This window comes from Schistocerca piceifrons, chromosome 5, assembly GCF_021461385.2.
Source record: "Schistocerca piceifrons isolate TAMUIC-IGC-003096 chromosome 5, iqSchPice1.1, whole genome shotgun sequence".
NCBI lineage: Eukaryota > Metazoa > Arthropoda > Insecta > Orthoptera > Acrididae > Schistocerca > Schistocerca piceifrons.
Window position 1 is genome coordinate 379958493 of NC_060142.1, and position 16001 is coordinate 379974493.

The following is a 16001-nucleotide window of genomic DNA, read 5'->3' on the forward strand; positions in this document are numbered from 1 at the left end:
ACGAATGGCAAAACGTCATTTTTTCGGATGAATCCAGGTTCTGTTTACAGCATCATGATGGTCACATCCGTGTTTGGCGACATCGTGGTGAACGCAAAAAAATGGCTCTGAGCACTATGGGACTTAATTACTGAGGTCATCAGTCCCCTAGAACTTAGAACTACTTAAACCTAACTAACCTAAGGACATCACACACCTCCATGCCCGAGGCAGGATTCGAACCTGCGACCGTAGCGGTCACGCGGTTCCAAACTGACGCGCTTAGAACCGCACGGCCATACCGGCCGGCGCGTGGTGAACGCACATTGGAAGCGTGTATTCGTCATCGCCATACTGGCGTATCACCCGGCGTGATAGTATGGGGTGCCATTCGTTACACGCCTCGGTCACCTCTTGTTCGCATTGATGGCACTTTGAACAGTGGACGTTACATTTCAGATGTGTTGCGAGCCGTGGCTCTACCCTTCATTTGATTCCTGAGAAACCCTACATTTCAGCAGGATAATGCACGACCGCATGTTGCAGGTCCTGTAGGGGCCTTTCTGGATACAGAAAATGTTCGACTGCTGCCCTGGCTAGCACATTCTCCAGATCTGTCACCAATTGAAAACCTCTGGTCAATGGTGGCCGAGCATCTGGCTCGTCACAATACACCGGCTACTACTCTTGATGAACTGTGGTATCATGTTGAAGCTGCATGGGCAGCTGTACCTGTACACGCCATCCAAGCTCTGTTTGACTCAATGCCCAGGCGTATGAAGGCCGTTATTATGGGCAGAGGTGGTTGTTTTGGGTACTGATTTCTCAGGATCTATGCACCCAAATTGCGTGAAAATGTAAACACGTGTCAGTTCTAGTATAATATATTTGTCCAATGGATACCCATTTATCATCTGCATTTCTTCTTCGTACAGCAGTTTCAATGGTCAGTAGTGTATATTTCTGGTAGAGATATAAGATCACAGAAAGTTCCTAGACAAGCAATAGTTTTCTGTATGTTACTCAGTAAAAGCTAACAGTATCTCGTTGTAATCAATGATGCTAATATCAAGTTGAAACAACAATGAAAACATAATCCCGGTCTCGTTCTAGATCTTTTAAAATTAATTAGTGTTTATTTTTAAACGCATTTCGTATTTAATCGTTCGCACTGCAGTTTTCAGAGTAGAAGGTATTTCGTTTCCTTACTGATTGCAATCTTCTTTGAGTTTTAATCTCTCTACCTATCAGTTCGTAAAATATGATTTGGAAAAACAAGGTTATATTTTTGTCTTAGCCAGATTTGTTTCATTATGGTATGGTACAATTAGTAGGTATTTTTTTCTTTTTTGATTATATTTTGTGTTTTATACATCTGTTATACATTTCAGTCACATATCTGTTATAAATGCAGAAAACCGTTGTTGATGTGGAGAACCCACACTGCGCCTTGTGAGATGCCATCTGATTTTCATTTCTGCTCATATAACCTGCTGGCTATGATGAGACAACGTTTAGGCCCAGATAACGAGCTGCAGTTCAGCGTAGAAAATTGTCGGAAAGTACAGGAGGCTGCCTTCTGTGACGAGGGTACTGGAAAGGTGGTACAACTTTACGACAGATGTCTAAATCGGGGCGGCGAGTGTGTAGAGAAGCGGTTGGAAGGCGTAGCTAGCCGTTGCAAATAAAACAGTTTTGATTTTCGCTGTAGTTTCCATCTCGTGACTGATCGTTCCTTACTTTTCTAATAATCGTCGTACATCATAAATGTCTGAGGCTTGAAGAGGTCGCTGGAAACACATAGTTTTATGTGACTAGAAATTTGTAATAACGGTTCCTAAAAAACAAAAGTAAACTTCATGTACGTTTTTAATGTTCTCTGGAGGCAGCGACTTATAGTATGTTAGCAGAGCAAGTAGCTCCTGATTACCAAGAGGGCGCGCACCTGCAAATATCCAATTTTCCCGCCACAAGTGGCTGGGAAGCTAATTATCAACTAAGACTGATACTGCTTGTTCCATTGCATTCGGAATTATTCACGGAACTATTAGCGGTAGACAGCTTAAATAAGCTCCCTCAAATATGGATGAAGTTCGTATTGCAAGTATGTAATGTGCAACAAGAAATGAAATGAGACGACCAAGTTGAGTCTGCGTTTCATAACTGTATGTAGAGTACCAAATGCAATTTAAATTCATTGGCCTGTGTCTAACGGGCAAACGATTGGGTAATGTTGACTCTTAACATGACTCGTATGCGATGCAAGCGACATTAGCGCTACTGAATCGTGAGCAGTAGATTTGAATGCTGTTTAATAGGATTCTTCACATGAATATCAGCACAGTAAATCAACTACATTTTGACAGATGGACTCTCTGAATTAATTACTCCATCATACGAATGGAATGGATAACGGAAACATTCCAAAACCTAAATCAAGATTTTAGGACACATGAAATAGTGATATGTCTGCGTATGCCATAATACGCACTGTTTATTGCACTACCTATTGTGTTACGACAATCATAATATTTACACGGAAAGTGACGGGATGTGACGGTGAGGCGGAGAGTAGGAGAGTAATTTACTAAGATGGTTGTGACATTTGTATTCGACGGTTCAAGAGCGGCATTTGGATACCAGAGCAAAGATTGAGTCTCCAAACCTACCCGTTGAACTATCTTCCTGGTGTAACCCAAGTCACTGGCTCGTGAAAGAAGAGGTCGTGTATTCGAATCCCACCTGGTGCCGGTGCGTAAGCTATGCGTATATCGATCCCATCTGGTGTTGTTATGCTGCCTGCTGTAAGTCTTTCTATTTGACGTCACGCCGTCGACTTTCGCGTCTCTGTGATGAGGATGAGGGAAATGAGTATGACTACATAAAGATCCAGTCCCCGAGGGAAGAATGTCTTCCATACAACCAGGAATTTTGGAGATAAGCTACCCGCCAACTATCACCGGATCCTGCAATGACAAGTTAAACCATGAATGTACACGCGTCATCAGTCGAGTCTTTCATCAACGTATAACAATCACTTTTGCTCAGATGGCGACGATGAAATGTCGTAGTATCGATTTCACAACAGACTGCTGGGGAGCCAGTCGAGTGCATGACCACGAAATCATCTTCCACGAAACCCAGAGACAGTATGCAGTGTACGCACATCTGCCTCTGTAGTGTTATCGATGCACTCAAGACGGTGATGGTCCGGTGTAGAGGAAGCACGGAGGAAGTACACAAGAATCCTCATGCCAGTGGAGTATTCTCGAAACCGTTCTGACATAATTCAGGATTAATGGGTACAGTAGGTAGATTCTCGTATCGTTACATTGGGCAGTGAGAAACGGTGGCAGTATAAACATACACCTCCCTCCCCCCCCCCCCCCCACACACACACGCACACACGAAAATACTTCAATCACATTGAAAGGTGCCTGTATGATGAAAAGTAACTGTAGTTTTTGTGATATTTGCCGCAGCGAGTCTGGTACCTTAGCGCATGGCTGGAGTAGATCTCTTTGTCATTGAAGTTTATGTTCCTAGTAGATGAGGGCACTTGCTTCTTGCTGGACAAGGTCGTTACATTGTACTGTTGACGGTTTCAGTGAGTAGAGAATGATTTTCAGGACGCGTTCTTTACATGTCTGTATATGCTCAGAGAGGTAACGTGCACGATATCTTTTGCATTTGCTGCGATCGATAATATTAGCGTGACATGATTAGGGCTGATCATTTATGTGAAGACTACATTCATGAATAGCAAATATTTATCTGGGAAAATATTTACATGCTCAGGAAATTGTATCCGAATTTAAATGGATTTTGTGTGGGGATTTGTTTAACTGACAGTGCGTAGCAGCGCATCGCACAGACGACGTAATTTATTTCAGGTGCACTTGTAGCTACGTGATTTATTTCAGGTGTTGTTGCAGAGCATAGTATATCTTCGTTGGTCAGGCAAAGTTTAAGTTTGGGGCCATGCCGAATCATTCTTAAGTACGGTTGGGGAGCAGAGAACATTGATCAGTTTCTGTGTAATTTGAAAGCAACATCAGCAACTGCACGCGATTGTTGCATAGGACAGTTTACATTGCAAAGTCTTGATTACTGAAGGCCAAGTTGGTGAATAATGTGTTTCACAGGTCATTACTTCCGATGATTAAATTCTTATTTATTAAATCCATTGCAGATATTGCAAATTAAGTTTTTCAGTTCCAAGTGATAAGTAGAGAGTTAGTAAGTCATGCTATACTAGTTTCAGTATATGAATTTCACATGTTGCAGCAAATGAGCAGCAATCGTTTATAAGGTTTCGCACGAACCAGTTACAGCTACTACCTTTCCTTTCACAGTCGCTGTCACATTTCACATTCCATTCAGAGCACTGCTTTTAGAAAATTCAGTACCATTCCAGAACATTACATAGAAAATTAGAATCTAGAAATTATATGCACCTAAACGTACCAAAAAATGGTTCAAATGGCTCTGAGCACTATGGGACTTAACTTCTGAGGTCATCAGTCCCCTAGAACTTAGAACTACTTAAGCCAACTAAACTAAGGACATCACACACATCGATGCCCGAGGCAGGATTCGAACCTGCGTAAACGTAACACATTTGGGAGATTAAGCACAAACATAGTTACACAAAAACGTTACAACCTGCATGCTTGTTGGTGAGCTATCATTTTCTATATACTCGGGGGGGGGGGGGGGGGGTGTCCCCTCCGTCCCTCTCTCTCTCTCTCTCTCTCTCTCTCTCTCTCTCTCTCTCTCTCTCTCTCTTTCACACACATATGCACACGCACACACACACATAGACACACACACACACACACACACACACACACACACACGCATACACGGAGATATCGTACATCTTACCGATTTGTGCTTGATTGTCTCCCTGATGACCAGTACGCTCTCTGACCATAGCACAAACACTTGCCGCACGCAACCTTTTCATTCACAGTGGCAAAGTGTGTACTCTCTCCCCAATGAAACAGTTAGCTCTAGTTCAATTACTCATAAGTTTATTAATTGCGTTAGCTAAGTACTTTTCGAAACATAGCTGAATGCCGTCCTCACATCATCCAGACGCCCCCGCCTCTTCCCCCCCACCCCAAACTACTGTTTCACTGTGTTAGTTTTGTGCATTTAGATGTCCGTGTTTTTTGAAACTGGAGATTCCGTATGTTTGATTACACAGTTGCTACAAACGATATGAGTGTGATTAAATTTGCGAAGTGTTTGCGTCTTCCGTAGAGGACTATTCCTAAACTAGCACACCCTGTTGTACTCATGTCTCACATGAACGAGGATGTCATCGCTAAGTGGAAAAAATAACAGATAACATTACTGATGTTCTGTGTCGTTTCCTTACTATTACCATGCAAAGAATATTCACACATCGCATTGTGCTCTGAACGTGTTATGCTCGTAACAAAATATATGTTCATTTCAATCGTCCATAATATTTGCAGAAATCCAGACATTTAATCTTTTGGCACTGGCCTCTACGCAATCGCCATTTCATCGTAGCGAGTTCTTCAGCGACAAAGATGCGTTACTCTTAACGGAAAGTATTACGTGTGCCTCGATGAACTGGTGCAAGTCAAGTGACGTCACGTTGGCAATTTATGTGCTCCAAACCTACCCTGGTTGTCGAATCGGGAAAAGGAAACCTGCATTTTAACGTGCCAACTGAACCACATGTCGTTTCTAGCGATTCCCCACTTCGCTGATAGGTGAAGGCGTGTTTCCAGGCATGCATTGTACCGATAGACCACCTTTTCTTCCTTCTTTTCTCTATCTGTTTCTTCGTCGACTTTCTTCATAGAAGAGATCGCTTTTCTGTGGACATCGCATGACGTCTTCTCAACCTCTATCGATGATTTTTTATTACAGACAGTCGTCAGCCCCTGACCGAACGCGCAGATCTACTGCTCCGGCTCTCCATCAGTCTGTAATGCGTTATTATAAATTACGTATGTCAGGTCCTTTTACGTTTGACGATCTTGCGTATGTACAAGTAATTGAACTGCGAATGACATGACATGGTGTTAATTACACTTTACTTGTTTTCGTGAGGTTGGCGTTCAAAGGTCATCGTCATTTATGTTTACCATGGTTCCCCTTAGTTCAGAATAATTCCAGGATATATGAATGCATGATTTCGCGGAGGTATTACTGAATAAAATCTTCTCTGGCTTCCAGCCGTGTCAAGCTTTCTTTCCTGTACTCCTCAGCTATCGTCTATCGGTAACTGCCGTATTGTTGTTAGTCACGTCCTTAAATAGGTATGGAACTGGCTGTGACTTCACTGGTACTTAGTTCATTGTCGTATAATACCATGTTTTGATCGTCTCCGGCACCGCTTAACCTCGTGATGGCTGGATTGTGCTCTGTATTCAGCTCCACACCACCGTCATCAGTGATGGTGTTATCAGATACTTTGATCTGTGTAGATTCTTTTATTACATTATCTCATAAACTGATAGCCTTAATGATGAGGGACGTATCGTTGAATGCAATTATGTGTACACTTCCGAAACATACTCAGCTACAGCCGAATTCTCTGGATAGCCTAACTACAGAAACATGTTCAGTCCAGCGTTATTCTGTCGTTGTAAGTAGGCTGTTTAGGTTTTTATGTTGGTAACGCAACGTAGCGCTCTGTATGAAAATCACTCGCTGTGCTGTGTGCAGTCTCTGGCTGGTTTGCATTGTTGTTGGCTATTGTAGTGTTGTAAGGATGTAAGGATTTAGAGGCTTATCTCACTAGGGGTAAGATAGATACTGCCTACAGGAAAATTAAAGAGACCTTTGGAGAAAAGAGAACCACTTCTATGAATGTCAAGGGCTCAGATGGAAACCCAGTCCCAACCAAAGAATGGAAAGCAGAAAGGTGGAAGGAGTATACAGAGGGTCTATACAAGGGTGATGTTCTTGAGGACAATATTATAGAAATGGAAGAGAATGTAAATGAAGATGAAATGGGAGATACGATACTGCGTGAAGAGTTTGACAGAGCACTGAAAGACCTGAGCCGAAACAAGGCCCCGGGAATAGACAACATTCCATTAGAACTACTGACGGCCTTGAGAGAGCCAGTCCTGACAAAACTCTACCATCTCGTGGGCAAGATGTATGAGACAGGCGAAGTATCCTCAGACTTCAACAAGAATATAATAATTCCAATCCCAAAGAAAGCAGGTGTTGTCAGATGTGAAAATTACCGAACTATCAGTTTAATAAGTCACGGCTGCAAAATACTAACAGACGAATGGAAAAACTGGTAGAAGCCGACCTCGGGGAAGATCAGTTTAGATTCCGTAGAAATATTGGAACACGTGAGGCAATACTGATCTTACGACTTATCTTAGAAGAAAGATTAAGGAAAGGCAAACTTACGTTTCTAGCATTTGTAGACTTAGAGAAAGCTTTTGACAATGTTGACTGGAATACTCTCTTTCAAATTCTAAAGGTGGCAGGGGTAAAATACAGGGAGCGAAAGGCTATTTTCAATTTGTACAGAAACCAGATGGCAGTTATAAGAGTCGAGGGACATGAAAGGGAAGCAGTGGTTGGGAAGGGAGTGAGACAGGGTTGTAGCCTCTCCCCAATGTTACTCAATCTGTATATTGAGCAAGCAGTAAAGGCAACAAAAGAAAAATTCGGAGTAGGTATTAAAATCCATGGAGAAGAAATAAAAACTCTGAGGTTCGCCGATGACATTGTAATTCTGTCAGAGACAGCAAAGGACTTGGAAGAGCAGTTGAACGGAATGGACAGTGTCTTGAAAGGAGGATATAAGATGAACATCAACAAAACCAAAACGAGGATAATGGAATGTAGTCGAATTAAATCGGGTGATGCTGAGGGAATTAGATTAGGAAATGAGACGCTTAAAGTAGTAAAGGAGTTTTGCTATTTGGGGAGCAATATAACTAATGATGGTCGAAGTGGAGAGGATATAAAATGTAGACTGGCAATGGCGAGGAAAGCGTTTCTCAAGAAGAGAAATTTGTTAACATCGAGTATAGATTTAAGTCTCAGGAAGTCGTTTCTGAAACTATTTGTATGGAGTGTAGCCATGTATGGAAGTGAAACATGGACAATAAATAGTTTGGACAGGAAGAGAGTAGAAGCTTTAGAAATGTGGTGCTACAGAATTATGCTGAAGATTAGATGGGTAGATCACATAACTAATGAGGAGGTGTTGAATAGAATTGGGGAAAAGAGGAGTTTGTGGCACAACTTGACGAGAAGAAGGGACCGGTTGGTAGGACATGTTCTGAGGCATCAAGGAATCACAAATTTAGCATTGGAGGGCAGCGTGGAGGGTAAAAATCGTAGAGGGAGACCAAGAGGTGAATACACTAAGCAGATTCAGAAGGATGTAGGTTGCAGTAGGTACTGGGAGATGAAGAAACTTGCACAGGATAGGTTAGCATGGAGAGTTGCATCAAACCAGTCTCAGGACTGAAGACCACAACTACAACATTGTAGTGTTGGGCAGTTGGCTGTCAACAGCGCGTAGCGTTGCGCAGTTGGAGATGAGTCGCCAGCAGTAGTGGGGAAGTGAGATGGCGGATTTTTGAGAGCAGATGATTTGGATCCATCAGAAACAGTACATTTGTAAGAATGGATGTCATGAACAGCTATACATATATTATGACTTTTGAACACTATTAAGGTAAATACATTGTTTGTTCTCTATCAAAATCTTTCATTTGCTGACTATGCCTATCAGTAGTTAGTGCCTTCAGTAGTTTGAATCTTTTATTTAGCTGGCAGTAGTGGCGCTCGCTGTATTGCAGTAATTCGAGTAACGAAGATTTTTGTGAGGTAAGTGATTTGTGAAAAGTATAGGTTAATGTTAGTCAGGGCCATTGTTTTGTAGGGATTTTTGAAAGTCAGATTGCGTTGCGCTCAGAATATTGTGTGTCACTTTAAGCACAGTCATGTATAATTTTTCTAAGGGGACGCTTCAGTCGTGCCCCCAGCCTGCCGACGTCATATTGTCCGCACTCACTGCGTATTTTGTAAATGCCGTTAGTTCTGAGACCGACATTCTCCTTTACAGACCTAGGAATTTACGTTTTATAACTGCAGGGCTGTAGAGGGTCGTGACGTTATGTCTCTTCAGGAGCATAGTTAACACTCCTTGTCACTTTACCACTTAACGGAAAGGACGCAAGTTCTTTCCTTTTCGGTGGTGTTCTGCCTGCAGATACCTTCGCAAATAACTTGCGATTTTTATTTGTGGTTACAGTCATTCTCACTGATGGCCTTTCGTAGGTAGTTCTTGTATCAAATTTTCGACATCAGAGGCGGCTTTCGCTCAATGAACCAAGCTCCTCAACTTTTGGGGCGTAAGGTGAGGTATTCGCAAATATAATTTTCTCATACGTAATTCGACTCACAGACTAACAAAAGTCGTACGTCAGTGTTGTTTTCCTGATTCTGTACTCAACTGCAACAGTCAAGTTCAAATTTTTAATTAAGTACTGATTGATGAGTATTTAACTTGTTCATTCACCAGTGAACGCTGGGGAGACCACTACATATTACTTCGCTGCGTTGAACTGCGACGTTTAAAAATTCTATCGCTACACAGTTAGCTTCTCTACGTGAAGCTAACTGCATATAACAACATTAATTATGCCTAGATCTGTAATGATACACAAAGAATATAACTTCATAGCATACGTGGGCTTTATGCACAGGCACCTATATCTTTAGCTATACAATGTCAACTGCACAAAATTCATGTCTTTAGGCAAGAAATTTCTGGGAATTTCATAAATGACTTACATAACGGCATTTACCACCACTCATAATGAAGAATTTGTCGGCGAAATTATTAAAACCCTTATGCTAGCATTATTACTACTGCACTGGTTACTTGATACCTACAATCTTAAAAAGTAGTGGGAAACGGAGTATTCATAGGATGTTAACTACATGCCGTAAAATAAGCTAACAGTCATACTGTGCTGCAGTGGGATCCAACTTTGTGACCTTTGTAACGAACCAATCCAACACGAACCGTCGAAGATTTTGGGAATTTGTATCCTGATTGTCTAAAAGAAAATGTGCCTTGAGTTCTTTTTCCTCCCAGTCATTGTGGGTCAACTTGTACTACAATTTATTTAATAACATTCGGCAGTATCTCTAAAAATCATTTAAAGTGACTAGCACAAGAATACGTATATCCATTTCTGAAGGGCAGAGGGCTCTATTCCATCTCTCTCACCAGAAAGAAAGGGATCATGATGAGTGTGGCGAAATTTTTCGAAAGTGTAAAATAATGAAATATGTGTTTTAATTTCGTATATACTGAAGGAAAATGAGAAAGAAGACTTCACGAAACAGTGGCCTACATCTATGACATTTGTTGACATAAAATGCTCAAAAATTTTGGATAACCTCTTTACTTGCATAGCTTCTTTTTTTTCCATCACCAGCCTCTTCGGTCAATTCTCTTTTAAACGAAAAATAGCTATGTACAGGAACGTGAGTAATGGAGATAAAAAGAAATCTGCGTTCCGAGCTCTGTTCAGTAGAGCACGGGGTGATTACAATCGTGAACGGGGCGGTGCGGCTCTTGCACACGATTTGTCTGCGAATATGCCTCGAGATATCATTTCAAGCGTAAAGCGAGCGCGCAGTCTCGCTTTATGGTAAGAATGGTCGTCAGCGCGGGAAGCTGCTTCTCAATTTGGCGTACAGCTCAGCGACATCATTCTAACATTCGGCCACTATTGTGAGTCACGGAACTCTGGATCGCAGCTTCGGGGTAGCCGCGCACTGTCAATAACAACAGCCGATAACCTCTACTTGCTAAGCATGGGTCATAGGTTCCTGGAACAGAACTGCGTGATGACAGGATCGGAATCTTAACCAATGGTGAAAAGTTCTCTTCGCTTACCAGAGTCGGACTTGTCCATTCCCCTACGACCGCCGTAGAGCTGTGTAGCGGCGGGCCCGTGTCAGGCATGTTTTCCTACTGGTTAAGATTCTAGGAATATATGCTCATGGTGCGTATGGACGCGCTGCAACACGTCCCCCCAACGCATACCACACGTAGCAGAAGGGATTTATGTCGGGGAGACGGGCAAACCAGCCTATTCGCCGAGTATGAGAAGATTATATTTGCGAATGCCTGACCTTCCGCCCCAAAAGTTGAGGAGCTTGGTTCATTGAGCGAAAGCCGCCTCTGATGTCGAAAATTTTATGCAAGAACTGAACTACCTATGAAAAGTCGTCAGTAAGAATGACTGTAACCACAAATAAGGCAAATTTTATTTTCGACAATCAGGACACAAATTCTCAAGATCTTCGATGGTTGGTCTTTGATTGGTTCGTTACAAAGGTCACAAAGTTGGTTCCCACTGCTGCACAGTCTATCTGTTAGTTCTATATCAGCTTATTTTACGGCATGTAGTTAACATCCTATGAATATTGCCTTTCCCACGAATATTTGAGATCGTAGCCATCAAGAAACCAGAGCGGTAGTAATAATGCTAGCATAAAGGTTTTAATATATGGCTGTCAAATTCTTCATTATGAGTGGTTGCAAATGCTGTTATGTAAGTCATTTATGAAATTCCCAGAAATTTCTTACCTAAAGACACGAATTTTGTCCATTTAACATTGTACAGCTAAAGACATCGATGCCTGTGCATAAAGCGCACGTATGCTAGGAAGTTACATTCCAAGAGCTGCTCCATCTGCGCTGTTTGATGCGGTCGCGCAGGCTTGTGTCCCTACGAGTATCTGCAACCCGCAATCCCTTTGCGGAGAAAGTGACCAGAAGCTAGCCACCGGTCAGACTATACAGTATATTTATCAACACTGAGACAGTCAATATAGGCTATGTTATGATTACTGAATTACCTGCCAGAGGTTGTACTGTGTCTGCATCCCTTTTGTGTTTTAACGAATTATCTACTATTTTTTCCTTCGTGGTATAGGTAATTCAAAAGGCTCTGAGCACTATGGGACTTAACTTGTGAGGTCATCAGTCCTCTAGAACTTAGAACTACTTAAACCTAACAAACCTAAGGACATCACACACATCCATGCCCGAGGCAGGGTTCGAACCTGCGACCGTAGCGGTCGCGTGGTTCCAGGCTGAAGCACCTAGACCCGCTCGGCCAGACTGGCCGGCCCCACCGATTCCATATTCTGCTAACAGTCATTGGATCTCGTCGGCGGTATTGGTAGTTTTTTGACACAAGTGTAACGTACCTAACATCTAATTACACACTATTTTCACCTAAATTAGGCGACTCCAAGAATGGAAGCTGCACATTTTCTTTAGGGAACATTTCCCTCCCTGGTTCCGTGCTGTAGGATACGCAATGACACATTAACATAGTCACTCATCTAGATGTACGTACCTACAGGAAGCATGCGAGCGACAATACAACGAGACGTCCTCTCACTGGAGCACTGTGAGAGGGATGCTGAACACTCCCGCGTCCGTGATCGACGGAGGCGACGCGTAGACTGCGCTACTGGAGAGAGGTACGCAGCGACTCGACTAAAAAAAGCTGCCGGCGTTGCTAACCCGGTCGGCTGGAGGACAACGAGGGGTCATGAATTACAAAGTTCCGCGGCCACCGCCCAGGCAACAGGTGGCCGACGATACTCACAGTCCGAGCCGGAGGCGGAAATCGAAGGCTGGGCGACGACGGAGAGTTGCCGTGCAGCCCCGGCGCCGAGATTTGTGGTAATTGCCAGGGCGCGGTAGAGCACGGGGCACGCTCGCTGCATCACGCGCCCCTGATTACAGTAATTGTCCCGTCGCGCGTGTGTCAGGGACGTCCTAGATACCGCCGTCAGCGCGGCTGCCGAGGACGGCCGCCCCGGCACGAAAACACGACGCGGAGGCGCTGCTCGCTGTGACGACATTAATTACTCCTCCGGCTAATCGAGTCACGACCTGTCAGGGGCTTCGGGCACTCTCATAATTAAAACGTCTGCCGGCTACGGGAAACGCCTCTTATTCCACACGCTATGCGTGTTATTCTCCCACGCGCTGTGCAGGAAACTCAAGGTGTACGAGATGCGGAGGCTGATCACCTAGAACGATCACAGAGGATGCAGGTCAGAAATTTAATATGAAATTAAAATTACAGCACAAGAAAAAAATAACAATTACGAAAGCTTAGTGTGCGTTTACAGTAAACTAGTCTACTGGCCATTAAAATTGCTACACCATGAAGATGACATTCTACAGACGCGAAATTAAACCGGCAGGAAGAAGATGCTGTGATATGCAAATGATTAGCTTTTCAGAGAATTCACACAAGATTGGCGCCGGTGACGCCACCTACATCGTGCTGACATGAGGAAAGTTTCCAACCGATTTCTCATACACAAACAGCAATTGACCGGCGTTGCCTGGTGAAACGTTGTTGTGATGCCTCGTGTAAGGGGGAGAAATGCGCACCATCACCTTTCCGACTTTGATAAAGGTCGGATTGTAGCCTATCGCGATTGCGGATTATCGGATCGCGACATTGCTGCTCGCGTTGGTCGAGATCGAGTGACTGTTAGCAGAATATGGAATCGGTGAGTTCAGGAGGGTAATACGGAACGCCGTGCTGGATCCCAACGGCCTCGTATCACTAGCAGTCGAGATGACAGCCATCTTATCCGCATGGCTGTAACGGATGTGCAGCCACGTCTCGATCCCTGAGTCAACAGATGGGGACGTTTGTAAGACAACAACCATCTGCACAAACAGTTCGACGACGTTTGCAGCAGCATGGACTATCAGCTCGGAGACTATGGCTGCGGTTACCCTTGACGCTGCATCACAGACAGGAGCGCCTGCGATGGTGTACTCAACGACGATCCTGGGAGCACGAATGGCAAAACGTCATTTTTTCGGATGAATCCAGGTTCTGTTTACAGCATCATGATGGTCACATCCGTGTTTGGCGACATCGCGGTGAACGCACATTGGAAGCGTGTATTCGTCATCGCCATACTGGCGTATCACCCGGCGTGATGGTATGGGGTGCCATTGGTTACACGTCTCGGTCACCTCTTGTTCGCATTGACGGCACTTTGAACGGTGGACGTTACATTTCAGATGTGTTACGACCCGTGGCTCTACCCTTCATTCGATCCCTGCGAAACCCTACATTTCAGCAGGATAATGGACGACCGCATGTTGCAGGTCCTGTACGGGCCTTTCTGGATACAGAAAATGTTCGACTGCTGCCCTGGCCAGCACATTCTCCAGATCTCTCACCAATGGAAAACGTATGGTCAATGGTGGCCGAGCAGTTGGCTAGTCACAATACGCCAGTCACTACTCTTGATGATCTGTGGTATCGTGTTGTAGCTGCATGGGCAGCTATACCTGTACACGCCATCCAAGCTCTGTTTGACTCAATGCCCAGGCGTATCAAGGCCGTTATTACGGCCAGAGGTGGTTGTTCTGGGTACCTTCTCAGGATCTATGCACCCAAATTGCGTGAAAATGTAAACACATGTCAGTACTAGTATAATATATTTGTCCAATGAATACCCGTTTATCATCTGCGTTTCTTCTTGGTGTAGCAATTTCAGTGGCCAGTAGTGTAAAAAGGATACATGATTAAATTTGTAGCTTGAGCGTCTGCAGAAAATTATACAAGACGGAGAAAGATTCTAAAATTGTCGTTTTCAATACGCTGGTAGCCGGTACAATCAGTCTGAAAACGTGTCCAGTCTTGAGAACTAAATATGGCAAGAAATATACAAAACTTACTGCATCTAAACCACTTAGTATTTTTAAGGTAAATTACTAAGATCTTGAAAGGATGTGTATGCTTCAATGATAGCCACAAAGAAGACATTTTTATTGTGGTGTTACCGCCACACACCACACTTGCTAGGTGGTAGCCTTTAAATCGGCCGCGGTCCGTTAGTATACGTCGGACCCGCGTGTCGCCACTGTCAGTGATTGAAGACCGAGCGCCGCCACACGGCAGGTCTAGAGAGACTACCTAGCACTCGCCCCAGTTGTACAGCCGACTTTGCTAGCGATAGTTCACTGACAAATTACGCTCTCATTTGCCGAGACGATAGTTAGCATAGCCTTCAGCTACGTCATTTGCTACGACCTAGCAAGCCGCCATTATCATTTGCTATTTATATTGTGATGCATGTACCGTCAGACCGATGTTCACCAATTATGGATTAAAGTTAAGTATTCCAGAAGCTACGTACCTTTTTTGCTAGTATAATTACTTTAACTGTTCCAGACCTCACGCCAGCCTGCGTGAGCTTAAACGCATGCCTTTAGGCTATCTCCTAGTGGATTGGCTGTCTTGTCAGTCCACAAAATTTATGTTATTGATATGAATATATATGCCACGTTTCTGATTCAACAACGTGAAATTTTATACTCTTATGATTAAATCCAGGATATCCAACGAGTTATGAAATATGCCGAGACAATATTCACAAAAGATGAATATTGTTAGTTAAAAGGGTTGGGCAAAGAGTAACTCGGCGCCAGTATGCGACCAAGTCAATGCGGGAAACCTTTAATTTTGCTGTGTAGAATGGAATTTCAGCTCCCTAGGACTAAACCAAGCCAGTATTTTTCTGTTCTTATTCTGTATCCATGCCAACGGGACTGCAGAATTTGTGGCTCTGAGACTGCATGTGGCGCCGTGTTACATCCCATAGAGATTGTGAAAGTCCCAATTCATAGAGAGGACATCTTTCCGATTTTGAATATTCACACTCTCTTTTCTCTTCTAGGACAGAAAATGGTAGTTTCTTTTTTCAGTTGACGCATTTGCCTCCATACATCAAGTACAGATGTACGACTCTACAGGACAGTATTCTTTAAAGTACACCACAATAAATCTTCCGTGAAAAACTGAATGTATGGTCAACAAACCGTAAGGGATCTTCTTCGTCCAAAGATAAGCGTTGCACAGAAAACGCAGAGGACGTCGATGGGAATCGGCGACATATGACGGGCACCTACACTGCTGCGA

At 43.5% G+C, this 16001-nt stretch overlaps 1 protein-coding gene across 2 annotated transcripts in view; it reads right to left on the bottom strand.

Moving 5' to 3' along the window:
* Positions 1–12520, bottom strand: part of LOC124798102 (NADPH oxidase 5) — a 495656-nt gene extending 483136 nt beyond the window's left edge. For both annotated transcript variants that reach the window (XM_047261353.1, XM_047261352.1), the window contains exon 1: positions 12393–12520. The gene's annotated coding sequence lies outside the window, so the exon portion shown is untranslated. The remainder of the gene's footprint in view (positions 1–12392) is intronic.
* Between the last annotated feature and the right edge of the window lie 3481 nt (positions 12521–16001).